This window comes from Pleurodeles waltl, chromosome 12 (assembly GCF_031143425.1).
Source record: "Pleurodeles waltl isolate 20211129_DDA chromosome 12, aPleWal1.hap1.20221129, whole genome shotgun sequence".
Lineage (NCBI taxonomy): Eukaryota > Metazoa > Chordata > Amphibia > Caudata > Salamandridae > Pleurodeles > Pleurodeles waltl.
In genome coordinates this window covers 121706254-121722036 of record NC_090451.1, presented here as the reverse complement: position 1 = coordinate 121722036, position 15783 = coordinate 121706254, and the positions used below count along the sequence as shown (strand labels likewise).

Below are 15783 nucleotides of genomic sequence, written 5' to 3'. Positions count from 1 at the left end.
GTTAATGGAGGAAGCAGTGGGGTGCAGGGCAGGCGGTGTGAAGGATGTGTTGGTGTCAGCTATATGAGGAAGTAACAGGTGTAGGTGTTTAAAATATGCTGTTTGGTGTAGCGTGTGAGAGTGATGTAATGTGATGGCATAGTGGTTAGTGTTTATGCAGTTTTGGTTCTAGATAGAGGTAGAGGGTAGCGGTGATGTTGTCTTCATGGTGTGAATGATGGGAGCTGGTCATCGTATGTAGATGGCTTGGAATAAAGGTATAGGTGCTTCTGGTGTAGGGTGTCAATGGAAAGAGCACCAATGAATTGGGTGGTGTATGATAGAGTATATATTCGGTGAAGGGGTAATTTGTATGTATCGGTTAGGTTGATGTAAGGTGTGGTTGTTAGTTAATTTGCATGTAGTGTAGGGTGGAATGTGGTATAGGTGGTAGTGTAGATGATGTTACACATTTTTTTCTCTGTGGCTGCAGCAGTGCTGGTTATTTTATCCATCCTTCACACACCTGCTGCTGCTTTTGTTTAATCCATCATCTCTCGATCTCTGCCTGTCTTTAAATGGCTGTACTCTTTTGATTCTACAAGTCAGAAGAATGTGACAGTACAGGAAATCAAATGTGTAGTTTACTAACAATATGAATGATGAAAGGACGAGGGACAGATTAGAAATAACCATCTGCTTGGTTTTAGAAATGGACACAACAGACTGGTGTACTCGTGTGAGGACAGGAAAACTGCGGCCCTGAAAGAGCGAAATAGAGAAGAGAGTGTGAAAGTGCTTTTCCATCTTTGTGCTGTACGTCAGCACTGTGTCTGCTGTGTGTGAGCTCTGTGTCTGCTGCCTGCGAGCTCTGTGCCTGCTGTATGTGAGATCTGTATCTGCTGCCTTATTTGAGCCCTGTGTCTGCTGCCTGTATGTGAGCTATGTGTCTGCTGCCTTTATGTGAGCTCTGTGTCTGCTGACTGTGTGTGAGCTCTGTGTCTGCTGCCTGTATGTGAGCTCTGTGTCTGCTGCCTGTAATTGAGCCCTGTGTCTGCTGCCTTTATGTGAGCTCTGTGCCTTTTCTCGGCACAGTATGTACTCACAAGCATCGCGGACGCCCGGGCCTCCTGCAACACAATCAGTCTCTTAAAGAGCATTCACATGCATCAGTAATTGTGGAGCATCAGAAACCAGAGATGAAGAAAGACTCCGTTGAAATAGCGCCCTCTGCGCCAGGATGTGTTAAAATGTGTATTAATCTTGGGATCAGTCGAAGAGAAGTTTGAAAAAGTTTCTTAAAAGTCTACGCAGGTTTTACATTTATTCGCATCTGTTCCTGTACACTCTACCGTGGGATCAAAATAAGTGATGAAGTTTGACTCTGGTGGTCGCCTCCCTCATCCAGATGAAGTTGCGTGAACAGAATTCTAATTAGACGTCCTTTTCTGGCTGATAAAAGAGGCTCCTGCCCCACAGCACATGGGGGCGGAGAGTGTATGATGTTAATGAACGAGACACAGCAGCGTTTTACATTTGTTCGATATGTTTATCTATGGTAATCGAATAAACTCAAAACGAAAATTGCAATTTTTTAGAAAAGAATGCAATAGAGTACCATTTCATCATGACAACACTGGCCTTTGGGCTCATTGATCTATTGCACCTCATGAAACTCTCATCTCACACAACAGGTGTTCGTGGCCCAGTGGTTAAGACCCTGAGCTAGAAATCCATTGGGGTCTCTCACGCTGGTTCGAATCCTGCTGACTGCCGTGAGCCTTTTGGCACATTCTGCCTTTGCTCTTCACCATCTATGATTTAAACCTGTTTTCTTGCAGCTCCGTCCATTTTCTCTATTCAGCTCTTAAGATTCGTCTTCCACCCATTTACACCAACATTTGCTTTTCTTCTGTCAAGTTGGAAATAACACCTATCTCCTTGCGTTGGATCCAGAAGTACTTCTACCATTTCTCCGCCGCTCATCTCCTTCGCTTACCTTGTTCTCCAGCTCCAGCTTTGTCTGCTCTTGTGTTTCTCTTGAGTTTTCCCGCAAACACCCCACTCCCCTTTCTCCCTTCTACTGGTCTTGATGCAAAAGTAACAGAAGAAGTTCTTCCAATTCTCAGACTGCGCCTACTTATACTTTAGTCACAGAGGAGGTGAGAAAAACACACTGCACGTGCTTAATTAGTCAGGGTGGGTAACCGAGGAAGGTGTCACGTGAGTGTGAGCATCTGTGATAGAAGTAAAACTATTGGTGAGATGCTATTTTAAATTGCCTTTGATGTTCTCCACCAGCTTGAGGAAGGATGTTTCTGTAAGGTCTGACCTCAAATCTGCCACTGACGCCTGGGAGAGAGAAGCCCATACCATTGGGGGGAAGAAATGAAGGGCATCAGCCCATCTCTGGAAGAGATGAGGTTGCTTGACTGAAAGCTGAAGGAGGCACATTCAGCATGTGTCAGAGAGCCCAAGTAGCTCGCCGTGATCGTATAGTGGTTAGTACTCTGCGTTGTGGCCGCAGCAACCTCGGTTCGAATCCGAGTCACGGCATTGCGGGTGGCAATGTCACAGCAGTTGGGTGTCTCCTTTTCTTTTACCAAATAATTATAAAGGCGATAGTGATTTCACAAATTAAATAGTATCAAAATGTTTATTCGCTCTAAAAGTGCGCTAGATTGCTTCGGCTCAGATCCTGCCTCCTTGAAAGTGGCAAGACAATGTAACTGAAAGCAAATTTGTGTCTTCACAAAAGCACATTAGAAGCATTGCATTCTGGACCTCACATCGAGAGCCAGTAATGCTAGCAGGAAGATGTACCCTTTAAGGTACCACAAGGATGCCCAGGCCATCACTCGCTAAGAGCAGAGGGATTTCCGCTCAGCCCCATATTGCCAGCCACAAATACATTGGGAGAAGACATCTTTGAATCTGAAGGCGCAGCAGTAGTTAAGGGGGCGCTGCTGAAAAGGAGTCCAAATTAATAGGGTTTTGCAAAGCTTTTTGGGTACAGCCTGGGTACACATCTCTGTAGAATCTACAGGTGAACGAAGTCGCTGAGTGAGGTGTTAAGAAGGAAGCAGTCTGGCTAGTAAGGGAAACAGATCATAACAGTTAGGGGCACATTTACTAGAAGTAGCGAAGGGCCTGCTGCGCCAAAATTTGCAGCACAGCGCTGCATCACTTCTAAAATGCAGTGATGCACCATATTTAAAAGAATACGGCGCATCCCTGTGTCTCTCTCTGCCCTGGTGCTAAAATAGCTGCCGAGCGCCAACACAGCCATCCTTGTGCCATGGTGCAAGGATGGCTGTGTTGCGGGGAAGATTGTTTTTATGCAGGAAGGGGCACCATCCTGCACAAAAACTATCTTTAATGGCAATCTGCTCCGTCAATGTGAGCTGCAGAGTGCACAGCGCCACCAGAGTGTCACAAAAAGTGATGCTCCAGTGGGACTTGTAAATATGCCCCTAAATTTCTTGAAAAAAATAAGCAGGAATGTCTGGCAAGAAGAATAAGCAGGAATGTCTGGCACGAAAAATGCAATTTTTTAGAAAAGAATGCAATAGAGTACCATTTCATCATGACAACACTGGCCTTTGGGCTCATTGATCTATTGCACCTCATGAAACTCTGATCTCACACAACAGGTGTTCGTGGCCCAGTGGTTAAGGCCCTGAGCTAGAAATCCATTGTGGTCTCTCACGCTGGTTCGAATCCTGCTGACTGCCGTGAGCCTTTTGGCACATTCTGCCTTTGCTTTTCACCATCTATGATTTAAACCTGTTTTCTTGCAGCTCCGTCCATTTTCTCTCCTCAGCTCTTAAGATTCGTCTACCACCCATTTACACCAACATTTGCTTTTCTTCTGTCAAGTTGGAAATAACACCTATCTCCTTGCGTTGGATCCAGAAGTACCTCTACCATTTCTCCCCCGCTCATCTACTCCGCTTACCTTGTTCTCCAGCTCCAGCTTTGTCTGCTCTTGTGTTTCTCTTGAGTTTTCCCGCAAACACCCCACTCCCCTTTCTCCCTTCTACTGGTCTTGATGCAAAAGTAACAGAAGAAGTTCTTCCAATTCTCAGACTGCGCCTACTTATACTTTAGTCACAGAGGAGGTGAGAAAAACACACTGCACGTGCTTAATTAGTCAGGGTGGGTAACCGAGGAAGGTGTCACGTGAGTGTGAGCATCTGTGATAGAAGTAAAACTATTGGTGAGATGCTATTTTAAATTGCCTTTGATGTTCTCCACCAGCTTGAGGAAGGATGTTTCTGTAAGGTCTGACCTCAAATCTGCCACTGACGCCTGGGAGAGAGAAGCCCATACCATTGGGGGGAAGAAATGAAGGGCATCAGCCCATCTCTGGAAGAGATGAGGTTGCTTGACTGAAAGCTGAAGGAGGCACATTCAGCATTTGTCAGAGAGCCCAAGTAGCTCGCCGTGATCGTATAGTGGTTAGTACTCTGCGTTGTGGCCGCAGCAACCTCGGTTCGAATCCGAGTCACGGCATTGCGGGTGGCAATGTCACGGCAGTTGGGTGTCTCATTTTCTTTTACCACATAATTATAAAGGCGATAGTGATTTCACAAATTAAATAGTATCAAAATGTTTATTCGCTCTAAAAGTGCGCTAGATTGCTTCGGCTCAGATCCTGCCTCCTTGAAAGTGGCAAGACAATGTAACTGAAAGCAAATTTGTGTCTTCACAAAAGCACATTAGAAGCATTGCATTCTGGACCTCACATCGAGAGCCAGTAATGCTAGCAGGAAGATGTACCCTTTAAGGTACCACAAGGATGCCCAGGCCATCACTCGCTAAGAGCAGAGGGATTTCCGCTCAGCCCCATATTGCCAGCCACAAATACATTGGGAGAAGACATCTTTGAATCTGAAGGCGCAGCAGTAGTTAAGGGGGCGCTGCTGAAAAGGAGTCCAAATTAATAGGGTTTTGCAAAGCTTTTTGGGTACAGCCTGGGTACACATCTCTGTAGAATCTACAGGTGAACGAAGTCGCTGAGTGAGGTGTTAAGAAGGAAGCAGTCTGGCTAGTAAGGGAAACAGATCATAACAGTTAGGGGCACATTTACTAGAAGTAGCGAAGGGCCTGCTGCGCCAAAATTTGCAGCACAGCGCTGCATCACTTCTAAAATGCAGTGATGCACCATATTTAAAAGAATACGGCGCATCCCTGTGTCTCTCTCTGCCCTGGTGCTAAAATAGCTGCCGAGCGCCAACACAGCCATCCTTGTGCCATGGTGCAAGGATGGCTGTGTTGCGGGGAAGATTGTTTTTATGCAGGAAGGGGCACCATCCTGCACAAAAACTATCTTTAATGGCAATCTGCTCCGTCAATGTGAGCTGCAGAGTGCACAGCGCCACCAGAGTGTCACAAAAAGTGATGCTCCAGTGGGACTTGTAAATATGCCCCTAAATTTCTTGAAAAAAATAAGCAGGAATGTCTGGCAAGAAGAAGCCAGGAGCAATGCATTTCAATCAGCAAATACTTGTCAGTCAGTGATCCTTACACGTACATAGTTAAACATTTTTCATTTGGAAATCATTGCTACTTTGACAAAGAAAGAAAGAGAATTTAATAGTCAAATCATACAGCTGGGATTAAAAACTTCCTACTGCAAATATGGTGGCTTTTATATGCTACAGCATTTAAGTTCTACTGATGGGTCTTCAATATCTTCTGTTTCCCTAAAGAATACTCTTGGTGCAAAATTAACACTAAAATTACCATTTTCTATATTCCTCATTTTAAAGTCTTTTATTTAGTAAAACATTTGTTTTACTGCAAATATTATTTTGGATATTTGCTTTTGAACATAACTTTCATATAAAACCCTTGCATACCCAAATGAAATTAGGAAACACCACAAAGATAAGGACTAACCCACCTTTTCTTGTCACATTTCATGTACTGTTCTTTACATGGACATTTGCTAACACGTTAATTTGTCTTTTTCCAGTATTTCAGCATTTCATTCTGACTTCTTCAACTGTATTACTGTTAATCCTGTTATACCCCCTCATGCCTTCCACCAAACACTTTCTTGGCTCGTTTTACCAAAATAAGAGGCAGAAGCACTTTAAGAATTTTCCGACTTGCAATTTTAGAGTGAATGTGGTGTGAGGCATGTGATGGAAGAAATGTACTGGTAGAAGGTGTCTATGGCAGTGCTTGGGGGATTTAAGAGATGAGAGTTGCATTCACTAGAGCGGAGTAAGCACTGCTGTCTGCTCTTAGTCCTCCACCCAAAAAACCCACTCACCAAAGAGCAGCACCGGTGCAGTAAAGGCGATGTATGGTCTGCTGGGGACTGCTGGTGTAAGGATAAATGTACTGGTGGTGTATAGTGTTCAGGCATTCACTATAGGGTGTGAATGGTCCAGGTGCAGTAGGTGACAGTGAACCACGTAGGGGGTGTAGCAGGTGCTATATCCTGCAGATGGTGCTGTAGGCGGTGTGAATGGTGTGGGGTGTGTGGAAGTTTAAATTGTCAGAACAAAAAATAATTGTATGTATTGAGAATCTGTGTTGTGTCTTATACTGTGTACCTTCTGTTGCTCAAAGAAATAGTTGTAGGATGTTTGTGGTGTAACATTTCCCACATGATTTATGGGTGCAAGTGGCATAGTATGTTGAGGGTATCAGAGACGGTAAAGAGGTTGTAGATTGTAATCAAGGGTGTAGATTATAGGTGTAGTGTAGATGGTGGAGGATTGTTAATGGAGGAAGCAGTGGGGTGCAGGGCAGGCGGTGTGAAGGATGTGTTGGTGTCAGCTATATGAGGAAGTAACAGGTGTAGGTGTTTAAAATATGCTGTTTGGTGTAGCGTGTGAGAGTGATGTAATGTGATGGCATAGTGGTTAGTGTTTATGCAGTTTAGGTTCTAGATAGAGGTAGAGGGTAGCGGTGATGTTGTCTTCATGGTGTGAATGATGGGAGCTGGTCATCGTATGTAGATGGCTTGGAATAAAGGTATAGGTGCTTCTGGTGTAGGGTGTCAATGGAAAGAGCACCAATGAATTGGGTGGTGTATGATAGGGTATATATTCGGTGAAGGGGTAATTTGTATGTATCAGTTAGGTTGATGTAAGGTGTGGTTGTTAGTTAATTTGCATGTAGTGTAGGGTGGAATGTGGTATAGGTGGTAGTGTAGATGATGTTACACATTTTTTTCTCTGTGGCTGCAGCAGTGCTGGTTATTCATCCATCCTTCACACACCTGCTGCTGCTTTTGTTTAATCCATCATCTCTCGATCTCTGCCTGTCTTTAAATGGCTGTACTCTTTTGATTCTACAAGTCAGAAGAATGTGACAGTACAGGAAATCAAATGTGTAGTTTACTAACAATATGAATGATGAGAGGACGAGGGACAGATTAGAAATAACCATCTGCTTGGTTTTAGAAATGGACACAACAGACTGGTGTACTCGTGTGAGGACAGGAAAACTGCGGCCCTGAAAGAGCGAAATAGAGAAGAGAGTGTGAAAGTGCTTTTCCATCTTTGTGCTGTACGTCAGCACTGTGTCTGCTGTGTGTGAGCTCTGTGTCTGCTGCCTGCGAGCTCTGTGCCTGCTGTATGTGAGCTCTGTATCTGCTGCCTTATTTGAGCCCTGTGTCTGCTGCCTGTATGTGAGCTATGTGTCTGCTGCCTTTATGTGAGCTCTGTGTCTGCCGACTGTGTGTGAGCTCTGTGTCTGCTGCCTGTCTGTGAGCTCTGTGTCTGCTGCCTGTAATTGAGCCCTGTGTCTGCTGCCTTTATGTGAGCTCTGTGCCTTTTCTCGGCACAGTATGTACTCACAAGCATCGCGGACGCCCGGGCCTCCTGCAACACAATCAGTCTCTTAAAGAGCATTCACATGCATCAGTAATTGTGGAGCATCAGAAACCAGAGATGAAGAAAGACTCCGTTGAAATAGCGCTCTATGCGCCAGGATGTGTTAAAATGTGTATTAATCTTGGGATCAGTCGAAGAGAAGTTAAGTCTACGCAGGTTTTTCCTTTTTTTCGCATCTGTTCCTGTACACTCTATCGTGGGATCAAAATAAGTGATGAAGTTTGACTCTGGTGGTCGCCTCCCTCATCCAGATGAAGTTGCGTGTACAGAATTCTAATTATACGTCCTTTTCTGGCTGATAAAAGAGGCTCCTGCCCCACAGCACATGGGGCGGAGAGTGTATGATGTTAATGAACGAGACACAGCAGCGTTTTACATTTGTTCAATATGTTTACCTATGGTAATCGAATAAACTCAAAACGAAAAATGCAATTTTTTAGAAAAGAAAGCAATAGAGTACCATTTCATCAAGACAACACTGGCCTTTGGGGTCATTGATCTATTACACCTCATGAAACTCTGATCTCACACAATAGGTGTTCGTGGCCCAGTGGTTAAGACCCTGAAATAGAAATCCATTGGGGTCTCTCGTGCTGGTTCGAATCCTGCTGACTGGCGTGAGCCTTTTGGCACATTCTGCCTTTGCTCTTCACCATCTATCATTTAAACCTGTTTTCTTGCAGCTCCGTCCATTTTCTCTCCTCAGCTCTTAAGATTCGTCTTCCACCCATTTACACCAACATTTGCTTTTCTTCTGTCAAGTTGGAAATAACACTTATCTCCTTGCGTTGGATCCAGAAGTACTTCTACCATTTCTCCGCCGCTCATCTACTTCGCTTACCTTGTTCTCCAGCTCCAGCTTTGTCTACTCTTGTGTTTCTCTTGAGTTTTCCCGCAAACACCCCACTCCCCTTTCTCCCTTCTACTGGTCTTGATGCAAAAGTAACAGAAGAAGTTCTTCCAATTCACAGACTGCGCCTACTTATACTTTAGGCACAGAGGAGGTGAGAAAAACACACTGCACGTGCTTAATTAGTCAGGGTGGGTAACCGAGGAAGGTGTCACGAGAGTGTGAGCATCTGTGATAGAAGTAAAACTATTGGTGAGATGCTATTTTCAATTGCCTTTGATGTTCTCCACCAGCTTGAGGAAGGATGTTTCTGTAAGGTCTGACCTCAAATCTGCCACTGACGCCTGGGAGAGAGAAGCCCATACCATTGGGGGGAAGAAATGAAGGGCATCAGCCCATCTCTGGAAAAGATGAGGTTGCTTGACAGAAAGCTGAAGGAGGCACATTCAGCATTTGTTAGAGAGCCCAAGTAGCTCCCCGTGATCGTATAGTGGTTAGTACTCTGCGTTGTGGCCGCAGCAACCTCGGTTTTAATCTGAGTCACAGCATTGCGGGTGGCAATGTCACAGCAGTTGGGCGTCTCCTTTTCTTTTACCGCATAATTATAAATGCTATAGTGATTTCACAAATTAAATAGTATCAAAATGTTTATTCGCTCTAAAAGTGCGCTAGATTGCTTCGGCTCAGATCCTGCCTCCTTGAAATATGCAAGACAATGGAACTGAAAGCAAATTTGTGTCTTTACAAAAGCACATTAGAAGCATTGCATTCTGGACCTCACATCGAGAGCCAGTAATGCTAGCAGGAAGATGTCCCCTTTAAGGTACCACAAGGATGCCCAGGCCATCCCTCGCTAATAGCAGAGGGATTTCCGCTCAGCCCCATATTGCCAGCCACAAATAGATTGGGAGAGGCCATCTTTGAATCTGAAGGCGCAGCAGTAGTTAAGAGGGCGCTGCTGAAAAGGAATCCAAATTAATAGGGTTTTGCAAAGCTTTTTGGGTACAGCCTGGGTACACATCTCTGTAGAATCTACCGGTGAACGAAGTCGCTGAGTGAGGTGTTAAGAAGGAAGCAGTCTGGCTAGTAATGGTAAAAGATCATAACAGTTAGGGGCATATTTACTAGAAGTAGCGAAGGGCCTGCTGCGCCAAAATTTGCAGCACAGTGCTGCATCACTTCTAAAATGCAGTGATGCACCATATTTAAAAGAATACGTCGCATCCCTGTGTCTCTCTCTGCCCTGGTGCTAAAATAGCTGCTGAGCGCCAACACAGCCATCCTTGTGCCATGGTGCAAGGATGGCTGTGTTGCGGGGAAGATTGTTTTTATGCAGGAAGGGGCACCATCCTGCACAAAAACTATCTTTAATGGCAATCTGCTCCGTCAATGTGAGCTGCAGAGTGTACAGCGCCACAAGAGTGTTACAAAAAGTGACGCTCCAGTGGGACTTGTAAATATGCCCCTAAATTTCTTGAAAAATATAAGCAGGAATGTCTGGCAAGAAGAAGCCAGGAGCAATGCATTTCAATCAGCAAATACTTGTCAGTCAGTGATCCTTACACGTACATAGTTAAACATTTTTCATTTGGAAATCATTGCTACTTTGACAAAGAAAGAAAGAGAATTTAATAGTCAAATCATACAGCTGGGATTAAAAACTTCCTACTGCAAATATGGTGGCTTTTATATGCTACAGCATTTAAGTTCTACTGATGGGTCTTCAATATCTTCTGTTTCCCTAAAGAATACTCTTGGTGCAAAATTAACACTAAAATTACCATTTTCTATATTCCTCATTTTAAAGTCTTTTATTTAGTAAAACATTTGTTTTACTGCAAATATTATTTTGGATATTTGCTTTTGAACATAACTTTCATATAAAACCCTTGCATACCCAAATGAAATTAGGAAACACCACAAAGATAAGGACTAACCCACCTTTTCTTGTCACATTTCATGTACTGTTCTTTACATGGACATTTGCTAACACGTTAATTTGTCTTTTTCCAGGATTTCAGCATTTCATTCTGACTTCTTCAACTGTATTACTGTTAATCCTGTTATACCCCCTCATGCCTTCCACCAAACACTTTCTTGGCTCGTTTTACCAAAATAAGAGGCAGAAGCACTTTAAGAATTTTCCGACTTGCAATTTTAGAGTGAATGTGGTGTGAGGCATGTGATGGAAGAAATGTACTGGTAGAAGGTGTTTATGGCAGTGCTTGGGGGATTTAAGAGATGAGAGTTGCATTCACTAGAGCGGAGTAAGCACTGCTGTCTGCTCTTAGTCCTCCACCCAAAAAACCCACTCCCCAAAGAGCAGCACCGGTGCAGTAAAGGCGATGTATGGTCTGCTGGGGACTGCTGGTGTAAGGATAAATGTACTGGTGGTGTATAGTGTTCAGACATTCACTGTAGGGTGTGAATGGTGCAGGTGCAGTAGGTGACAGTGAACCACGTAGGGGGTGTAGCAGGTGCTATATCCTGCAGATGGTGCTGTAGGCGGTGTGAATGGTGTGGGGTGTGTGGAAGTTTAAATTGTCAGAACAAAAAATAATTGTATGTATTGAGAATCTGTGTTGTGTCTTATACTGTGTACCTTCTGTTGCTCAAAGAAATAGTTGTAGGATGTTTGTGGTGTAACATTTCCCACATGATTTATGGGTGCAAGTGGCATAGTATGTTGAGGGTATCAGAGACGGTAAAGAGGTTGTAGATTGTAATCAAGGGTGTAGATTATAGGTGTAGTGTAGATGGTGGAGGATTGTTAATGGAGGAAGCAGTGGGGTGCAGGGCAGGCGGTGTGAAGGATGTGTTGGTGTCAGCTATATGAGGAAGTAACAGGTGTAGGTGTTTAAAATATGCTGTTTGGTGTAGCGTGTGAGAGTGATGTAATGTGATGGCATAGTGGTTAGTGTTTATGCAGTTTAGGTTCTAGATAGAGGTAGGGGGTAGCGGTGATGTTGTCTTCATGGTGTGAATGATGGGAGCTGGTCATCGTATGTAGATGGCTTGGAATAAAGGTATAGGTGCTTCTGGTGTAGGGTGTCAATGGAAAGGGCACCAATGAATTGGGTGGTGTATGATAGAGTATATATTCGGTGAAGGGGTAATTTGTATGTATCGGTTAGGTTGATGTAAGGTGTGGTTGTTAGTTAATTTGCATGTAGTGTAGGGTGGAATGTGGTATAGGTGGTAGTAGATGATGTTACACATTTTTTTCTCTGTGGCTGCAGCAGTGCTGGTTATTCATCCATCCTTCACACACCTGCTGCTGCTTTTGTTTAATCCATCATCTCTCGATCTCTGCCTGTCTTTAAATGGCTGTACTCTTTTGATTCTACAAGTCAGAAGAATGTGACAGTACAGGAAATCAAATGTGTAGTTTACTAACAATATGAATGATGAAAGGACGAGGGACAGATTAGAAATAACCATCTGCTTGGTTTTAGAAATGGACACAACAGACTGGTGTACTCGTGTGAGGACAGGAAAACTGCGGCCCTGAAAGAGCGAAATAGAGAAGAGAGTGTGAAAGTGCTTTTCCATCTTTGTGCTGTACGTCAGCACTGTGTCTGCTGTGTGTGAGCTCTGTGTCTGCTGCCTGCGAGCTCTGTGCCTGCTGTATGTGAGCTCTGTATCTGCTGCCTTATTTGAGCCCTGTGTCTGCTGCCTGTATGTGAGCTATGTGTCTGCTGCCTGTATGTGAGCTCTGTGTCTGCTGACTGTGTGTGAGCTCTGTGTCTGCTGCCTGTATGTGAGCTCTGTGTCTGCTGCCTGTAATTGAGCCCTGTGTCTGCTGCCTTTATGTGAGCTCTGTGCCTTTTCTCGGCACAGTATGTACTCACAAGCATCGCGGACGCCCGGGCCTCCTGCAACACAATCAGTCTCTTAAAGAGCATTCACATGCATCAGTAATTGTGGAGCATCAGAAACCAGAGAAGAAGAAAGACTCCGTTGAAATAGCGCCCTCTGCGCCAGGATGTGTTAAAATGTGTATTAATCTTGGGATCAGTCGAAGAGAAGTTTGAAAAAGTTTCTTAAAAGTCTACGCACGTTTTACATTTATTCGCATCTGTTCCTGTACACTCTACCGTGGGATCAAAATAAGTGATGAAGTTTGACTCTGGTGGTCGCCTCCCTCATCCAGATGAAGTTGCATGAACAGAATTCTAATTAGACGTCCTTTTCTGGCTGATAAAAGAGGCTCCTGCCCCACAGCACATGGGGCGGAGAGTGTATGATGTTAATGAACGAGACACAGCAGCGTTTTACATTTGTTCGATATGTTTATCTATGGTAATCGAATAAACTCAAACGAAAAATGCAATTTTTTAGAAAAGAATGCAATAGAGTACCATTTCATCATGACAACACTGGCCTTTGGGCTCATTGATCTATTGCACCTCATGAAACTCTGATCTCACACAACAGGTGTTCGTGGCCCAGTGGTTAAGGCCCTGAGCTAGAAATCCATTGTGGTCTCTCACGCTGGTTCGAATCCTGCTGACTGCCGTGAGCCTATTGGCACATTCTGCCTTTGCTTTTCACCATCTATGATTTAAACCTGTTTTCTTGCAGCTCCGTCCATTTTCTCTCCTCAGCTCTTAAGATTCTTCTACCACCCATTTACACCAACATTTGCTTTTCTTCTGTCAAGTTGGAAATAACACCTATCTCCTTGCGTTGGATCCAGAAGTACCTCTACCATTTCTCCCCCGCTCATCTACTCCGCTTACCTTGTTCTCCAGCTCCAGCTTTGTCTGCTCTTGTGTTTCTCTTGAGTTTTCCCGCAAACACCCCACTCCCCTTTCTCCCTTCTACTGGTCTTGATGCAAAAGTAACAGAAGAAGTTCTTCCAATTCTCAGACTGCGCCTACTTATACTTTAGTCACAGAGGAGGTGAGAAAAACACACTGCACGTGCTTAATTAGTCAGGGTGGGTAACCGAGGAAGGTGTCACGTGAGTGTGAGCATCTGTGATAGAAGTAAAACTATTGGTGAGATGCTATTTTCAATTGCCTTTGATGTTCTCCACCAGCTTGAGGAAGGATGTTTCTGTAAGGTCTGACCTCAAATCTGCCACTGACGCCTGGGAGAGAGAAGCCCATACCATTGGGGGGAAGAAATGAAGGGCATCAGCCCATCTCTGGAAGAGATGAGGTTGCTTGACTGAAAGCTGAAGGAGGCCCATTCAGCATTTGTCCGAGAGCCCAAGTAGCTCGCCGTGATCGTATAGTGGTTGGTACTCTGCGTTGTGGCGCAGCAACCTTGGTTCCAATCCAAGTCACGGCATTGCGGGTGGCAATGTCACGGCAGTTGGGCGTCTCCTTTTCTTTTACCACATAATTATAAAGGCGATAGTGATTTCACAAATTAAATAGTATCAAAATGTTTTTTGTTTTTTTTTAAAATATTTTTATTGGTTTTATGTTTCAAGTGTGCAATACAAACTACGATTATCAATAGCAGGATCACTTAAAGCATTATACAGTGTTTAACCATTTAACAACAACCACAACCCCCCCCCCCCCCCCCCCCCATTGAATACATCTCGGAATCCTACCAATCCTACAGTATCATTTCTTGCTGCAATTGCCTGATGCTTGACATGTGTGGACTATCTTCGGGGGTGTTCGCGAGTGCCCAGCGTGGGCCAAATGGTGCCGGGCCTATGTATTTTGCCTTCTGCCAGGGGCCCAGTTTAGGCTAGTGGGCGTAGGAGGCCCCAAGAGTGATACCACGCCCTGTGCATTATTGGTGATTGTTAGAAATGGGGTTTTTGGTTGGCAGTCAGGTTGCCCTCTGTCCAAGCAAGGACCCTCACTCTAGTCAGGGTAAGTCACACACAATCCAAAATCAGCCTGTGCTCACCCTCCGGTAGCTTGGCACGAGCAGTCAGGCTTAACTTAGCAGGCAATGTGTAAAGCATTTGTGCAATAAATCATACAACACCATAGTATAACACCACAAAAATACACCACACAGTGTTTAGAAAAATATAGAATATTTATCTGGATACTTGTAGGTCAAAACGATCAAAGTTGCAATACGAATTTGTAGAGATATCACTGAGAAGTGATATTAAGTGTCTTTAAGTCTTTAAAAAGCAATAAAGTGTCTTTCAAGCACAGAGTACCTGGTTTCTGGTGGGAAATCTCCTCAGAGGGCCACAGGAGAAGAGATGCGTGGAACAAGGGGTGTGTGCGTCGATTTCCTCTCCGCACACACAGACTCGCGTCGTTCTTTTCCATGCGGGGAAGTCGGGCGTCGTTTTCCGGCGCGCAGACAGTCTCTTTTTGTGGATCGCGGGGATTACCAGATGTCCCGGGTCTGTGTGTGGATTCTCCTGCTTATTTTCCGGCTGCGCGTCGTTCTGCGGGGCTGCGCGTCGAAGTTTCGATCTCACGGTAGGCGTCGCGTCGATTCCTCCTTGGAAGTCGGGCGGCGTTGTCCTTGCGAGGCCGTGCGTCGAAATTTTGGTCTCACGGCAGGCGTCGCGTCGATTTCTCCTTGGAAGTCGGGCGGCGTTGTCCTTGCGAGGCCGTGCGTCAAAGTTTCGCACTCACGGTAGGCGTCGCGTCGATTTCTCCTGGAAAGTCGAGCGGCTTTGTCCTTGCGAGGTTGTGCGTCGAAGTCTCGATCGTCCCGAGGGCGTCGCGTCGATCAGCGTCGGTATGCGGCGTTTTTCTCGCCGCGAAACAAGCTGTGCGTCGAAATTTTCGGCGCACGGAGCGTCCAAGTGAAAGGAAGAAGTCTTTTTGGTCCTGAGACTTCAAGGAACAGGAGGCAAGCTCTATCCAAGCCCTTGGAGAGCACTTTTACAGCCAGACAAGAGTTCCGCAAGGCAGCAGGGCAACAGCAAGACAGCAGTCCTTTGTAGAAAGCAGACAGGTGAGTCCTTTGAGCAGCCAGGCAGTTCTTCTTGGCAGGATGTAGGTTCTGGTTCAGGTTTCTTCTCCAGCAAGTGTCTGATGAGGTAGGGCAGAGGCCCTGTTTTATACTAAGTTGTGCCTTTGAAGTGGGGGTGACTTCAAAGAGTGTCTAAGAAATGCACCAAGCCCCCTTTCAGTTCAATCCTGTTTGCCAGAGTCC

At 44.9% G+C, this 15783-nt stretch overlaps 2 non-coding genes across 2 annotated transcripts; both read left to right on the top strand.

Moving 5' to 3' along the window:
- Nucleotides 1-2463: 2463 nt before the first annotated feature.
- Nucleotides 2464-2535, top strand: TRNAH-GUG (transfer RNA histidin (anticodon GUG)). The gene has a single exon. It is a non-coding gene; the product is annotated as a tRNA-His (tRNA).
- Nucleotides 2536-4422: 1887 nt separating this feature from the next.
- Nucleotides 4423-4494, top strand: TRNAH-GUG (transfer RNA histidin (anticodon GUG)). The gene has a single exon. It is a non-coding gene; the product is annotated as a tRNA-His (tRNA).
- The last annotated feature ends 11289 nt before the right edge of the window (nucleotides 4495-15783 follow it).